This window comes from Balearica regulorum, chromosome 4 (genome assembly GCF_011004875.1).
Source record: "Balearica regulorum gibbericeps isolate bBalReg1 chromosome 4, bBalReg1.pri, whole genome shotgun sequence".
NCBI classification, from domain to species: Eukaryota; Metazoa; Chordata; class Aves; order Gruiformes; family Gruidae; genus Balearica; species Balearica regulorum.
In genome coordinates this window covers 5,597,028-5,612,461 of record NC_046187.1, presented here as the reverse complement: position 1 = coordinate 5,612,461, position 15,434 = coordinate 5,597,028, and the positions used below count along the sequence as shown (strand labels likewise).

The 15,434-nt window shown below is 39.2% G+C and overlaps 1 long non-coding RNA gene across 1 annotated transcript in view; it reads right to left on the bottom strand.

Annotated features, from left to right (window-relative positions):
* The window catches only part of LOC142601642 (uncharacterized), a 124,509-nt gene that overhangs the window by 12,948 nt on the left and 96,127 nt on the right, over window positions 1–15,434 (bottom strand). The window contains exon 3 of the long non-coding RNA XR_012835173.1: window positions 227–346. This is a non-coding gene — a long non-coding RNA (uncharacterized LOC142601642). The remainder of the gene's footprint in view (window positions 1–226; window positions 347–15,434) is intronic.

Below are 15,434 nucleotides of genomic sequence, written 5' to 3'. Positions count from 1 at the left end.
TAAGCTAAAACACTCCACCTCTGTGGGTTTTGTGCTAAAACAATGACTTTTAACTGGAGTGTTGACAATGAAGACATGTATCCTGCTCTGATGCTGTTGCAGCAGAGCAGGGAGAGCTGGACTGCTCTGCTACGGACAGCACTGCCCGGAGTCCCCACCGGCTCGACTCTTAGAGTCCCATGGGAGGTGGAAGGATGGTGGTGTTAGGGCAGCGTTGCTGGCTTACCACAGGCTTGGCGTGCGACAGCAAGGGCCTGCTGTATCACTGCAGTCTGGGCACGTGAGCGGAGTGACGGAGAGGAAACTTCTTCCAGGTCCTGCCCAGACACACCAGGGCTGTTCACTCCTGGAAGAGGAAATTAGAGCTGCTTCTCACATGCTTACATTCTCTTTCATCTTATTGCACATCTAGAAACAACACACCTGAAGACATATACCCAATAAAAAAAACAGAGATAAGGTGTTTACTGCCAGTATGTCCTTTTACTCCAAGAGAAATGGTTACGCTCTTCCCCAAATACACCAAAGACAAAGCTGCTTTTGTGGCAGAAAGTTCAGTAAAGATGTGGGACTCTTCTGCACACTGAATTCTCTTCCCTGAGGCTCATAGCCAAGAATAGGACACACTGGGAGAGCCTAAACACTGGCAGTGCAGCCAAGGTAAAGCTATGCTTGCCTGCTATATAAGGAAGAGATCGTCAGGCTTGCAGTCTCAGCAAAAGGAGGAAGATGTACTAATAAAGTACTATAAATACAGAAGCATTTATAGGGCATGTTATGTAACACTTCTCCTCGAGCTTCGTGCCTTCCCCTTCGCTGGCAAACACCATAAATCTTATCTTACTGCCTTTTTATATTGAAAGGAATCTAATTTTAAAGACAGAAAGTAGGCCAATATCTCATGTTTTAGAACTACAAATTAGCATTCAGAGCAAAGCGTTTACTTTCCATTGTGTTCCATTTTACTGTTTCTACCATACCTTTTCCCCCCAAAATAATATGCATTTTTTTCTGCATTTTTTTGCAGAGTAATGCTGAAAGCAGTAGCATTTCCACAGTTTCAGAATGCACTTGAGAGAAAAAAATTATAATTTAAAAATGCACAAATTGGAGAAATACACTAAAAGGCTTAAGTATTTTTTAAGACAGGCAGGGTAATAGATGGCATCTGTTGTTCTGTGCAAATAAATGTCAAGTAACAAGCCTACAAGCTTAAAATAAAAGATGTGAACAGCTGTTAAACAAAGAGGCCAGAAGTTATAGCAGAATAAAGTCTTAAGCCTTTTCTTAATACATTGTAAGGCAGACAGTAAGAGGTTGCCTGGTTAATACGAGTAGATGATAGTTAGATCCCCATATAATCCTGAAGTTGAAAGAAAAAGCAAATAAAGTGACACTTCACCCCAGGCCATCCAAAAGAGTGAATACAGTAATTATATTGCTGTCTCGAACAGGTCTAACTGCCGCACTAAATATAAGGCATTAGCACACATGGTTTGAATGTAATAAAAGTTTTGCCATTTTCTCCAGAAAGATGCAGGTTATGATAAATAGATTTGCTACCTCTGGTCTTTAAGGACAGTTTTTCCTAAATAGCTTGATTTATAATTGCTCGGTCCTGTGCCGGAAAGGAAGAGAAGGCCAGCCACGTAGGAAATAGCCGACAAAAAGCCCATGCTGTGGGAGTGCATCCCGGGAGTACATGCATGGGAGGGAGCCAGCTTTGTAGCACTGCAAGAGGTTCAGCTGGCAGCACACCAGGAACATTTTGCTCCCAACTCGGAGTGAGTATGGGAAGAGGTTGGAAAATACAGCACCTTCACAATATGTCATTTCTCATTGTAACTAAAAGCTGTCATGGCTTGAGGGAAGAACATAGGAAAAAAGGAGCAGGAAAGAAAACACATGGAAAATACAGGAGAAGAGTGTGAAATATGGAAGAAAAAAGTAAAAAAAGGGCAATAGAGTGGGTGGATGACTTAAGTTAGTAAAAGTAGGAGAAAAGAAAACAGAATAGGAAAGGAGAAAAAGACCAAACACCAAGCTATTTTTTCCTAGCACTTAGCTAGAAAGTGGGCCTAGATGACCGGGCCTGGGGCCCGGCTTGGCTGCTCTCAGGAGCAAGTCTAAATCTAGTCAAATGTCAGCTCAAGACTTCTTCACCCACACCTGCCTTACGTTAGGTTTCACTGACCACACATTTCAGTGCCTCCATACAAAAAAAACCAATGAGGTAGAACCTGTCCGGGGTCCGGGCAGGTGCTCAGCTAGGTGACACACAGCAATTCATACCTGGGGAGAGCGTGCTTTACAGATTATTTCCATTGTGAATGATACAGTCTCATCCTTTTACAGGTATTAGAACTGCTAATTGGCACTGCTACTCCCAGTTTACTGACATTGGATTCCCTGTTTGACACAGGACTGTCATCTTTCCATTTCTCCACTTTCCTTTTCCTTACCGTCCCTCTTCCATAGCCTGAAACACTCAGTTGAAGGTGTAAGGAGAGTTGCTCCTTAATTTCTACTAGAAGCACAAGAAAAGCTCTCATTCCTCTCCTCCCCACGGCATGGAGAATGCTGCTCCCCAGTACCACCCCTGCCCCGTGGCTGCCGACCCAAGGACACGATGGGCAGGGAAAGCCAAGCTGGGGGCAGCAGAAACACCTGGCGTCAGGCTGAAGTGCAGAGCTGGCCAGGGAACAAATCCATCTTGTGATTGCATTCAAGGTTTCAAAATCTGTTTTTGTTTCAATGAGGAATTAAAACAAACTTTCAAACATTTCTATGAAACAGAATTGTGGTGAAACATCTGTTTTCTAGCTGAAGACAGTTTTTATTACATTCTCTCTCTCAGGATATGGCCACAGACTCTGTCCTAGATCCTTCCAATTAAATATTTTGTTAATATCTCCATTAAATATTTCAGCTACACCAAAATAATGTAATTTGTGCATCGACAACAAAAGTATAGTAGATGGGGGGGGAAGACTATTGAAGTGTTTGAGCCCTCAGTCTACTGCTGAGCAGGAAGAACAGCTGCAGCCTTCAAGAGAGGAGTAAAAGGGTTCATGGCCAGAAGTCTTTGACCTGCCGACAGTCTGTACTGGCTATCTTATCCCTTTGTCCCCATCATTCTTTGTTATCTGTCACTTGCATTTGCCATAGATTAATCTAGCATTGCCGCTGACACAGGAGCAAGTTTGGACTGCACCTTACCTTTCCTAAATAGATCTGCTTCCTCTGTTATTCAAGAGGAGAACTAAATAATGCAGCTGTCTTCCAAAACACAGGAACTCACTGGCATTAGTGTATCAATGCCCTTTGGTGATTTCTTGAGTATGCATTTAATGGAGGCTACCTTCTGCAAGGCCACAAACTACAATGCCATTCCTCAGATTAAACATTTATTATTCTTTAGCCAGTAACAGCTTTTTTTCTTCCTGATTGTAACTCTGAAATGCCATGAATTTTTTTTAACTGACCTTTTCCTAAGATTACCACTCATGTTACCTATGAAATGCCAAGTCACAAAAAATTCTTTTTGTCTCTGTATATACCTACAAATAAACTACCCTAGACTCCCTTAATAATGAAAAATTCAAATAAAGATGTCATTTAGTAGTTGTTCATGAAAAAATAATTGGGTTGATGCATGATTAAAGGATACTCCACAAAGGAAATATGAAATCAATACATGTTTCAACCTCTAGTTCACAAAGGCTAATCTAATTCTTGGCAATGAAACTGAAAATTATTTCAGATTCAGAGAAAAGCAGGACTAGGAGGAAAAAAACAAAACACCAAACTGCAGTAAATGCAACTGTGTCTGAAGTCTTGGGGTGAGACCTGAGCCTGTTGTCTTCTGACCTGCTGAAAACATCCCATGTGGGAAAGAAACACTAGGTATTGGTGTTCCAACCAGCACCAAAACAGGAATATGAACCTGCTTCTTATCACTATTTTAGTTCAAGTAAAATAAAAATTGTGATATCTCAGTTTTGTAAGCTACCTGCATTATGATGAAAGTTATTCTGAAGTATTAAAAAATGTTGGTAAGGATTAAGAATCTATTAAGTAATGAACAGAAGACTTTCTTATTAAAGAATCCGAACTCTAAATTTCCACAGTTGTTTTTCCTATCTCCTCCACTGTGGAAGTATTTGAAGTCCAGTAGGGATTCTGAGGGTAAATACACTGAACATTTTGTCTTCAGTATTTCCTCAGAAGCAGAAAACAATGTTAGAGAAAGCGTTACTCACTTCTGTGGTCTGTCAACTCATTCTAGCATAAGGAGTAATATTAAACATTTTCCAGAGAAAAATAGATTTCAAGTCCATTAATTTGGACAAACTATCATTGTATCATCTTTATGTCAAATCTAGTATAGGAGCTTGATTTCAAGCATGGTCCTTTGTGGATCCTGCTCAAAGAGTTGAAAATTGAGCTAGACAGAAAATATCCAAAACCTCCAATATGTAAATATTTAATTGATTTCCAAACACTGATCCATACAGCTCTTGCTGATGCTTCACAGCCCAGCCAAGTTCACACAGTGCTGGGCAGTCCTTCCTTGCCCTCAGGAAGAGGCATGGAGCCAACGGAAAGGAGAGAGGAAACCATCAGCAAAATAAAATGCCATGCTTTCTCTTCCCCTCCCCTAAACAGCCAATTTACAACATATAAGTACTTTTTAATGTTACCTCTACACATACACTATTCCTATTGCATCACCTGGGAAGTAAAGGGTGAGAAGAGTCACAGCAGCGAATGGAACAAACCAGCATTCCTAAGATATGGTCCATATTACTGAAATACTGGAGAATTTCAGAGTGCAAGAATATGACTGGAATCTTTGCAGAAAGCACAGTTTCACTGCGAGTTGAGCTGGACACGACACCCTTGTTAGGCTCACAATGAGATAACCCAAGTGGAGGACAGGGCGGTCTTTGCCATAGAATCAAAGAAGCACCAGGAAGAGTCTCTTCCACCAGGGCACAGCAGTCACTTGCTCAGATCCATCCCTTCCCTGCCACAAGCAGGAGGCTCTCCTCTGCCTCATGCAATATTATTGGCACAGGCTGCAAAATGTTCCTTTTCAGGGGAGGGTGTAACAGGCAGATTAAGCATACATTGATTTTCATGCAGTAGCCTAAGCTTGGTAAAATCAAAGTGTTTAAAAAACATCAAAAACATTTTGATAAAATAGAAATTTGACCTGTAAAGATGCCCTCTATCTACAGCTCACTTTTAGAAAAATAGTGTTTCAGAAAGGTTAAGGTTTCACATTTGTGTGCAAATGGGCACTCCCACTATTGAAAAAAGTTAAGTCAAAATTTCCAGACCTAAGTCCCTTAGCTCATAAATTAGGTGTTAGCCCCTACACCAGATTCCAAGCAAGCCACAAAACAGAAGATATCACCATCGCTGAAAGGCAGGTCACTGCTCTGGGCACCCGGGCCTGGGACTCGGGCACAGGCAGCGGCGTACCCAGTGCCAATGCTCCCCTGCCCCAAGCCTCCCACATGCAGGACGAGATGGTGCCATTTATTTTGGCTGTAGCAAATGATGTTCAGTAAAGCAAGCTAAAAAGAAAAGACATAGCCTAGGAGATGTCAGAAATTAACAACTTCAGATCTAGGCTCCAACCAGTTCAAAAAGCTTTTCTGCTGACAGTAGGTTGTTTTCAACACGAAGAATGAAGTATTTATCTTTGTCCTTTGAAGCTGTGCCATTCACACCAATAAATACACAGGAGTCCTGAAATGGATACTTACTAAAACAAAATGTCTGTTCAAAATTAATATCTTTTTTTATTTCAAACCACATTGTACACAGAAATTCTTTCAAGCTTTTTAAAGACAAAAGAAAGAAAAATAAAGGAAAGGAAAAAAATTTAAACAATTCTGTTCCTATGCACCAAGCAGTAATGTAAAATAGAAAAGTTATGTCAAAGTGAACCACTAAATGGGTATGCTTTCTGTAAACCAAGCCAATACAAATTTCATAAAACTTTCCTTGTTAGAGGTACAAACCATCCATTAAAAGAATAACATTGTCATGCCATAATATTATCATTTGCACTGCTCCAGCTGAATGTGAAGTCGCCTGTTGCACTGAAACAACACTATCAGGTATCACAAAAATGTGTCTAGACTCATGACAGCACACTCCCTGAAGGCAGCCTGACACTGGGAACTGAAGTCTTAATTATGGAGGTACTGCTGAGATATTGTTTTCTTCCAAGCATTAGGTTACTGGTGCATTAAGTTATTAAATAGGCATCTATAAAAGTGATTATGGGTTTACTACAGGTTCCTAACAAATATAATAATTAATCCTTGCACACTGAGCTTATATTTGGAAATTTAACTTTGTCATTCAGTTTTTTACATGGCATTTAGGAGTAGGTTAGCCATTGCAATAATTACTTTTGGTTCGCCTCCTCACTTTTTGCTCAATAACTTCTAAACAGTCATGCATAAAAATAGTATGTATAAAAAGATAATGTATGATAATATCGACAAACAAATCAAGACTTTTCAATAAATTCCCACAATGCTTTTATTGTCAAATTTCATAGTCAACAAATTTGCGAGCATCTGGCAGCTGCACAAATGACAAATCATGACAAAGCCTCAACTGGTATCACATGAAGCTGATACTTCAGGTTACGATCAAGGTCACAGTGGTAGTTTATCAAATGCGTAAGTAGTTATATTCTATCATATTTATCTCTTTGGATCCTTAAGATAAAAGTAGTGAATGCCAAGGTTATGCTTGAGCATAAAAGGTAGAGCATTTACAGGAACCACGCTACCTGCTTTCTAATTTCCAGAGAGGTCAGAGGTCTACACAGGTCTCTATCCTGTGACAAACTACCAACTCTTTATTGTATTCATTTTGTAAAGTTCTATTTATGAAGTTACCCCTGTTCAGATTGCTCACAGATAGGCAGTGTTATTTTATTACCAGAATGAATCGTGTCTGTATTCACCTGATTGATTCAATCTTATTTCAGAACTACAGTGACTTAGGGGCACATTTTGAGAGGAGCCCGGTATCCAACAACTTCCATTAAAGCACCTAAACACAAGCATTTTATGCTGTTTGTGTAAGCACAGTAGCTATTCACTTGTAGAAATAACTTCGAAGACTCCATCTTGAATTCTACTCCCATCAATTCATTAGCTAATCACAAAAAGAAAAATGCATCTAGAGATTTCCTACAACTCATCCTGAGGTTTTTTCCTCCTGCGTGCCGCTGTCATTCCCCATTTAGGCAAGGACAGAAGCGCCCTTCTGTACCTTAAGGCATTTAGTCATGTATCAAAGCCTTTTTTCTTTTAACCAAGACAACTCCTGAAAGATATTGCCATGGGATTCAAAGTAGGGCAAGCAGATAACTTGAAGTGGTATCATAATCAAAAGATGTTCCAAGGCTGCTATTCATTAGTTTGAAATTAAAAGGTACGCTAAGATTTTTCATATAGAGCTGCAGATGATCCATTACCTCATTGGAGTCTAAAAGCACTTGCACACATTTGAATTCTGGATAACTGACTTTGCATTAATTTCATTTTCAAACCTTTTCTAATTATTTGAAGAGCTCCTAAGCATTCCATAATTTCTGAAAGAATTATGTATAGATATTATAAACTAATATACTCTTAAAAGGAAAGGAGGGAAAAGTGTTCAAGAAAGTATGAAATTAATTCACAACTGAGTTTGAAAAGGTGTTAAACTGTCATAATCAATACAGTGAAAGAGTAGTTTACTGTGCATACTGGGGTCTAAAGAGCAATATTTCAAATACATATATAGAGAGCACTACATATGTTGTAAACTATCCATTTCGAGTGGTGTTTATCTTAAATTAACACAAAGAAAGGCTAACTCCTACTACATTTGTGCAGGCAGCAATTACAGAACAGATTTAACATGAGCAGTTTGAGAACAACAAGTTTGAAGGGCTTTTAATTTCATTTTCAGCTGCTAAAACACGTTGTCAGCTGCCTGGGTTCTTGTGTTTTATTATGACTTTCTGATTTACCCCTTCACAAGGAACTCATTACTTTTTCAAAAAAATGCAACGACATGCCAGCTCCTTCAAGCAAGAGAAGACTGCAGCATGAACAGGAGAGGAAACTATGAAAAATACATTTGAATTCAGCTGTTTTGTTATGTAAGGTCACAGGCACAAGACTAGTGGATCACATATCAGCTGCAGATCTCCAATACAAAAAGGCGAGCACTAAAGAAGTCTTGTATTTATTAGCTCTGGTTTTAAGTCTCCCTCACAGCAAAAACATCCTCAAAATCAGGTTTAGCAGCTCAAGTGATTCCTGCCCCCCAGTTTCTTTGCAGCAAACTAGCATCTTCCCACAGGAAGACAGTTTGCCATGGCTGGAAATGTAAATGATGTTGCTCAGCTGTGGCCTGAAAGTTTGCACTTGGAACCAAAGACCCTTGCTGTTAGGAAGACCCTCCTGAAATTTGAGTACAGGCAGTTGATTCGAGTTTTCTTTTTCATTATCTTATATTATTGTTCCCTGTCAGAGTACAGAGCCTCGAGGGGCTCATTTGGCCAAATGGGAAGAGTCACTGGGCCTCCACTTTCAGAGAGCAACAGGTATTGTGCAGAGAAGTCACACTACATATACCACCTCTGGTAGCAATGCTCAGAGTTCAGCTTGAATGCTTAGAGCCTGGTGGCTCAGCTTTTTGCATCCATACCCTTTGCAATGACTGAGCTGAATTACAAGCCGCTTCCACCAGTGCCCCTGCTTAGATCCAGTTCTCCTTCACTCCATACCTAAGCTAGAACCAGAGAGTCACCAGAGACAGATTAAAGAAGCTGGGCTCAAGTGCCTGACTAAATCCCCAAGCTATCACTGACCTTAAAAGGCAACTAAATTATGTCACCTTTAATAAACCGTAGGATTTCTGTGATACCTAAACAGATTGATAGGTACTATCCAGTGTCTTGGCACAGAATAACACAAAAATAGCAACTATGTGACCAGAGACATAATAGTGGGAATAAAAGGAATAATTTATCATTACCTTCAATTTGAAGTTTATTTTTCAAACAATATTCCAACATTTTTATAGTTGTTTTCTCTGTATATAAATGAAAGAACATACATGTCAGTTATTGGGACCTCCTGTTTATCAAGAGAAGAAAGCTCAGGTCTATAATGGACATTATTTTAGAGAAAGTGCCCAGCTATCCAAGGAGGTCTAAGGCTGAGGATAATTGATGTCCTCAAGCACAGGTGAATCTCTGTGGACATGAAGGTAAATAGTCTCACAGGCAACGGGACAGCAGGCCACTAAATCCTACCCTGTCCACATTTGTTTGATCACAGCAGCATGGAGAGCTACAAACAGAAGTGCCAGAAGTCTACACTTCTCTGCACTGGTGATGCAATTTTCATACACACTGTGGAAATCCTAGTAACAGGACTCCCTTCTGCCCTTATCTCTTCATCCACCCCCATGGCCCCCCCATGGCCGCGTGGCCATTTTAGTCCATCACAAGAGCCCAAGTGCTTTCACAGGTTCCCCTTGCACATTTTATTTGTAGGCTAAATACATGACAATTTAATGTAAACCCATGCAGAGAAACCTTATTATCTGAAGTGTGTCAGGAGCCAGTATAAATATCAAAGCCTAGAAGCTGTTGAGGTGTTTGTGATATCTTATTAATGCTTTAGTAAGGTGTCCTAGAAAAAGCCTGAAAAATCAAACGCACACACCACAACACAGGGCTCAAAAGACACAATGAGGGACTTAAACATCAATTAATTTGCTTACTAATTTACAATAAAATTGTTTACTGGAAGCAAGAAAAGCAAACACCACAGATGGGTATATTACAAGTACTATGGTGAAATCTGTTGGTCAACATCATTTGAAGCGATGCCCCCTCTAGAAGGTCTCAGTCCCATATGTGGTTTAAGATACAACAAAGCAAAAGACTTTTTCCTTCAGAAATATCTTTTTAAGCCAAAGAGTATTCCGCTGCAGGGGTCAGTTTTTGAAGAAAGGGTGGTAAGCTCAGATGAGGGACAATCTTCCCAGACCCTCCCAGAACAGCGTACTGGTCCTTTATCAAACCTCTTGTGATTTCTCTCCAAATGTCAGAGCCCCCACACACAGTTACACCCAGATCCTGAAGTGTAAGCCTCTGCCATGTTTCCACAGGATGACCTTCATTCTCAGCCTGTGGTCAAGACAGTACAGAGGACAGATCTTTGAAAAGTGAGACCTGCCTTTTGCTACTTCACCATCTGTTAGTGGGATGAAATGGTAACTTGATAAGCTTTCTAACAGTGGCCATCTGCAATTCAAGCCTGGCAGCACTGTGAATGCGTTAGCTTTGAAAGGATGTTTGAATTGCAAATAGACGCCTTTGCTTTTCCCCCCCTAGAGATTGACCACAAAGGATTTATTTGCTGTTTATTTTTCTTCATTAGAAAGGTATCTCAGATCAAAAACAGGGAAAAATACTTTCTTCTGAAGCTAAGACTCAATATAATCAAATTATTCTATCAAATCTGAAAGTATCTTGTATCAGAAGTCAGGACATGAAAGCATAAATTTTTTTATTGGAGCTAGAGTAGAAAAATAGTGCTAGGGTTTTTTTTTCTTTCTTCTGCTATATTTTGCTTCTGATTAGCTTTTAGTGTTGAAAATTAACTTAATTTGAACAAATACATTGCCTTCCTGCTACAGGGAATTACCCCTTGCAGAGTCATATAGATTGTAGAAGTGTTTATTTTTAGAAGCAGTAAATCCAGATCAATCAGGACAGCAGAGATTCAGATTCAAAAAGCAGGATTTTTTTTAAATTGAGGAACATAGTTTCACAGAACAAGTCTCCAAAAATAAGTCTGTGTGAAGTTTCATGTAGAGGACTAAAAATCTCAGGTACAAGGACAGAGATGAAAAGAAGTGAATAGTCTTTTTCTCTGCCATTATCACAGTCAATCTAGAGCAAACATGAGAAAGTACCACCTAACATGGCTAAATGAATTATGGATTCCTACCACGGCCTCTCCCTCACAGCAGGGAGCAGCAGCAGCACAGAAAAGGAGGTAGTAACACCGCTCTGCCAGGTGGCAGCTTCCTCAGTGCCAGTTTTCTGTGGCAAAGAACTGTCTTAGTAGTGTCCCAGCTTGCTAATACACAAAAAATACCAGAGGAAGCAAAAAGATTCCTCCCTGGTATCTTCAGATCTCTCTTGATTATTATATCCTTTTATTGCCAGTGGAGAAATCCCAGTCAATATGCCTGACACTTGACTAGGAATAAAATCCACTGGCCAAGTCTATTCCCCTCATCCTTTTACAGATCCACTAGACAGCTTTAGCTCAATGCAGTACCTGATGGTCCTGAACTCCCTCCTCCAGTACCTGGTTTGACAGGCAAGACAGTTTGATAAACAAGTCCTGGCAGAAGATCTGATTAAGAAAGTAGGCAGTTAGCTCAGTGTTTTGTATGGACTGCATGCTCCCCTCTCATCTCAAGTTATCTGAAACTTGCAGGCAACTGAAGGCTAGAAGAATGGAGGGAACAGCGCTGCTCTTACACATTTAGTTGGTGGAATTAGAAGAACTGAAAATGAATACTGATACACTTTTTTTTTTTAAGGCCTATACCTATTTATCCGGGTCCTGAAGAGAGACAAACTTTTGATTAGAAAAAATAGGCTAGAACTCAAGCAGCTTCTCAGTCTGCGATAGATGCAGGAATTAATTTGATAAAATTACTGATTTTAGAATATTACATAGGATACCTTTTCCTTTTGTCAGTTGCTTATATTATAATCAGTTTGCCTGAGGATTGTTTTTCAGTATCTATAACGTCTCACAAAATTAAGCTTCCCTCTTTCCCCCAAATATGGTTGCATTCCCTAGTGTTTACATCAAGGCTAACAATATCAACTAAAACTAGAAATAAGAAAGAAGACTCCCAAAAAGATGCAAGTCTATCATTCCAAATGGAATCTGCCATTCCCTTATGGGTAGATTATTGCATGTGATCTTACAGTTGCTTTTCCTACACTTTTCAGAAGCATTTGCTACTGTCACCACCATCTATGGTAACATATCACCAATTTAATTCAGCATGACAATACGCTTATTTCACTGTAAATATACTAAGCAATCATCTACATTGTCATTATGCAGATAAGTAAGAATAACTTTTTTCCCCAGAAAAGTTCATTGCAGTTCATTTACCTTAAGCAACATGCTAATTTTACCGTGACAGGCAAGGATTGTACTCCTTTGGCACCAGCGAGTACATGGTGCCAGCCTTGCTCCTGCTCTGCAGAGTCCTGCTGACTGCAAGTCTCAGAGGTTTTACTAAATTTCAAATATATTCATATTTCATTGGCCAAGGGATTAGCTCATTCTCTGGAGCTTTCCAGTTTTACATGGCTCTGAAACACTTCTAAAATATTGTCCAAGAAAAGCAGAGCTGTCACTCAGAAGAAAGTTTTGAGGTGCATGGAACACTACCGAGCTGAGGAACATCTGCATTTCCACATAGCAAACTGCATGCCACGGTACAGCAAGCATTTTGTAATGCAATAATGTTTAGCTAACTTCATTCTACTAAGGTCAAGAGCTGCAGTTACCTCAAACACCTTCAACGTTTTGCTGCTGTAGTATCTGTCTTTTCAATACATCAAGTAAATCTTTATAGGATGCTATCTGCACACCTGTAATGGGCTAGAAGGAGCTTTCCACATAAGTCATATAGTTGAAAAACACAAGGGTGAAAACACAAAGGCTTTCAGCATTTTCTGTTGCTAATTAAAGGAAGTCCAAGGTGTCTCAGTCAATTAACAATCAGGTCTAAGAATTTCAGTTTTCGCAGGTAATCTAAGGAGGTTATCCAAATTGTATACACACATGTGCAGGCACAGACACGAAGTTTGAGCATTTGGGTGCATGAACTCAGATTTAAAAAGGGAAATAATGACAAACAGGGTGACTTTTGGTTATTTAGACCTCTGGACTGCCTGAAATCTTTGATCCTCCTAGGAAAGAGTGAAACAATTCCTCAGCATTAGTCCACAAAAAAAATGATTTAAAACTGCAACCAAAACATGGAATCAAACCCACATGAAAGTGCAATTAGAAATTTGTTAATTTATTTTCAAACATGCACCATGCCTCTGCTTTCCTTCAGGGATCAGAAGCAGAAGTACCAAAATAGAGTGAGAGGCACTTCTTCCACTATTCCTTTCCTGGCTGAAACCAGGAAACAGTGGAAGTCTCACAGGAAAGACCTTTTCCAACAGCAGACCTATAGGTATACTTCAAATAAGTGGAGAGTTTTGGATATTTATTTGTCCCTTGGCCAGATTTCCCCAGCTATTCATTGAACTCATTGAACCGCACTATTTGTTTCTGATCACTGATTAATACATACAGTTTATTTGGCTTTTATCTAGGTGACCATTTCTTCCATTTTCTGTAAACTTATCAGAAAGCACAATATTCAGAAACATTGAAGAAACTGAGGAGCCTGAGACCTGCACCTAGATGTTTGATAATTGATTTTTTTTTTTTAATGAGAAGCCAAGGCATTCAAAGATTAGCTTTTGAAGGTTTTTAGCATTTCTGTATGCAGATCAGTACCTAGTGTGATTTTCAGACAATAGCTAGGGAACCAAACTCCTTCAGAAATGTTTTTCTTACTGGCTAATTTGTTCTGAAGTCATGAGGAAATCTTCTGGAAAGTTATTTATATCAATAGCTATCACACCACTGAAGTCATCCAATCTAATCATCCCCAGAGAGTTGCAACAATGGGAATTATAAATAGCAAAAATATCCTGGATATCGGCTCCACTATTTTAAAAACACTGGTCATACAGACTAGTAACTAAGAAGAATTCTCAGGACATGATCCCTCAATTGGAATGTCAGACTACGTGCACATTTGTCATTGCCAAGTGGTGTTCCTGAGGGCCAGGTGCTTTTTTCTGAGCAAAACACATTGAATGAACAAAGATGTCGTGATAGCCCATATATTCTCTGCCTGGCTCCTGGTTTCTCTCATCGTCATCGAGGTAGGAGCAGCTAAAGGGATAACTGTATTGATAGATGGCCTAGAAATGCAATAGATGAGGCAAGCTAACCAAAATCACCAACCTAGCTTTGAATAAAAGGAAGATTGCATTCAAGTTGTTGTTTATTCTGAGTCCATTTGTAGATGAATTAATTCTGCCATCACCTTCATTGCAACTTAAGGGTGTCCAGAAGAGACTGACTTCAATAAGGTCTCTGTTTTATAACCTAGTTCCCCATTGAGTTCAAATCCAAAGTGCTTTAGATAATAGAATGTGCGTTATTTCGATAATATAAGCATGTTTTTAATTCTTTGGTGAAATTGCAAGCTTGCCCTGTCTGATAAGCACTGCCTCAGAAAAGCTAAGGTATCTTAGCCACTTTCACTGTTCAGGTTTTGCAGTCTCCAGCAGTTCCTCCAAAGCCAAAAGCAACCAAAGATCTCCCTACATGTAATTCCTCAACCAACTATATTAATATAATATTTCTAGATGCTGACAAAAATAGGAGTGGTTAGTCAAATGACATTGAGATAGACCTAACTCCATAATGTGTTAATAATTACCAACATCACTTCTGAGCATATGAACAAAGTCACTTTACATCAAACTAAGAAAGCATGCAATACAACCTAGAACACCAGAAAATATTTTGCAGCACTTGCAAAACATGACCATTATTCTATAATGGATGGAGGGGGTTTAAGAAGGAAACTTAATAGCTTAATAATTGCCATACAAATTTATTACATGCTGGGAAGCATCCTGGAAAGAGGTAAGCAAAATTAATATCATTTAAAAAGCATTGGTTACACTTTCCAGAATTCCTTTTCTGTATCTTTAAAGAAATATATATGATCTACAAATATTTTTCTTATCTTCCAATAGCATCCAGGTAGCTAATAAACACTACATACAGTGTGTTCAATTCCACCACTCTGACCCACTTATAAAGTCCTTTATAATCCAGTTCTGTTCAAGGATCTTGTCTGTCTACCAAGGTATCTTTTATTAAAGAAACAGAACAGACATCTCTCAACCTTTCCCTTTAGTCTTTATGTGACTTAATAGAAGAGCACATTGTGACACTGACAGTTCAGTTTGACTAATTATTTGATAACTAAAGTATGTAATGAAATATGTCAGATTTCAGCCAGGTTGAAATTTCTTCTTGGACTAGAATTATTATTTTTTTTTTTAAAGTTTGATAGAAAATAGTTCAGCCATTTTTGGAACAAACTTAGTGAAGGATAGTTTTGCCAACATTCATATTTTTCATCTGTTTTTGAAGAGCCATAATGATTTATAACAGGAGCTTGAAATCTGGCAGTGAGACAACCCTCGA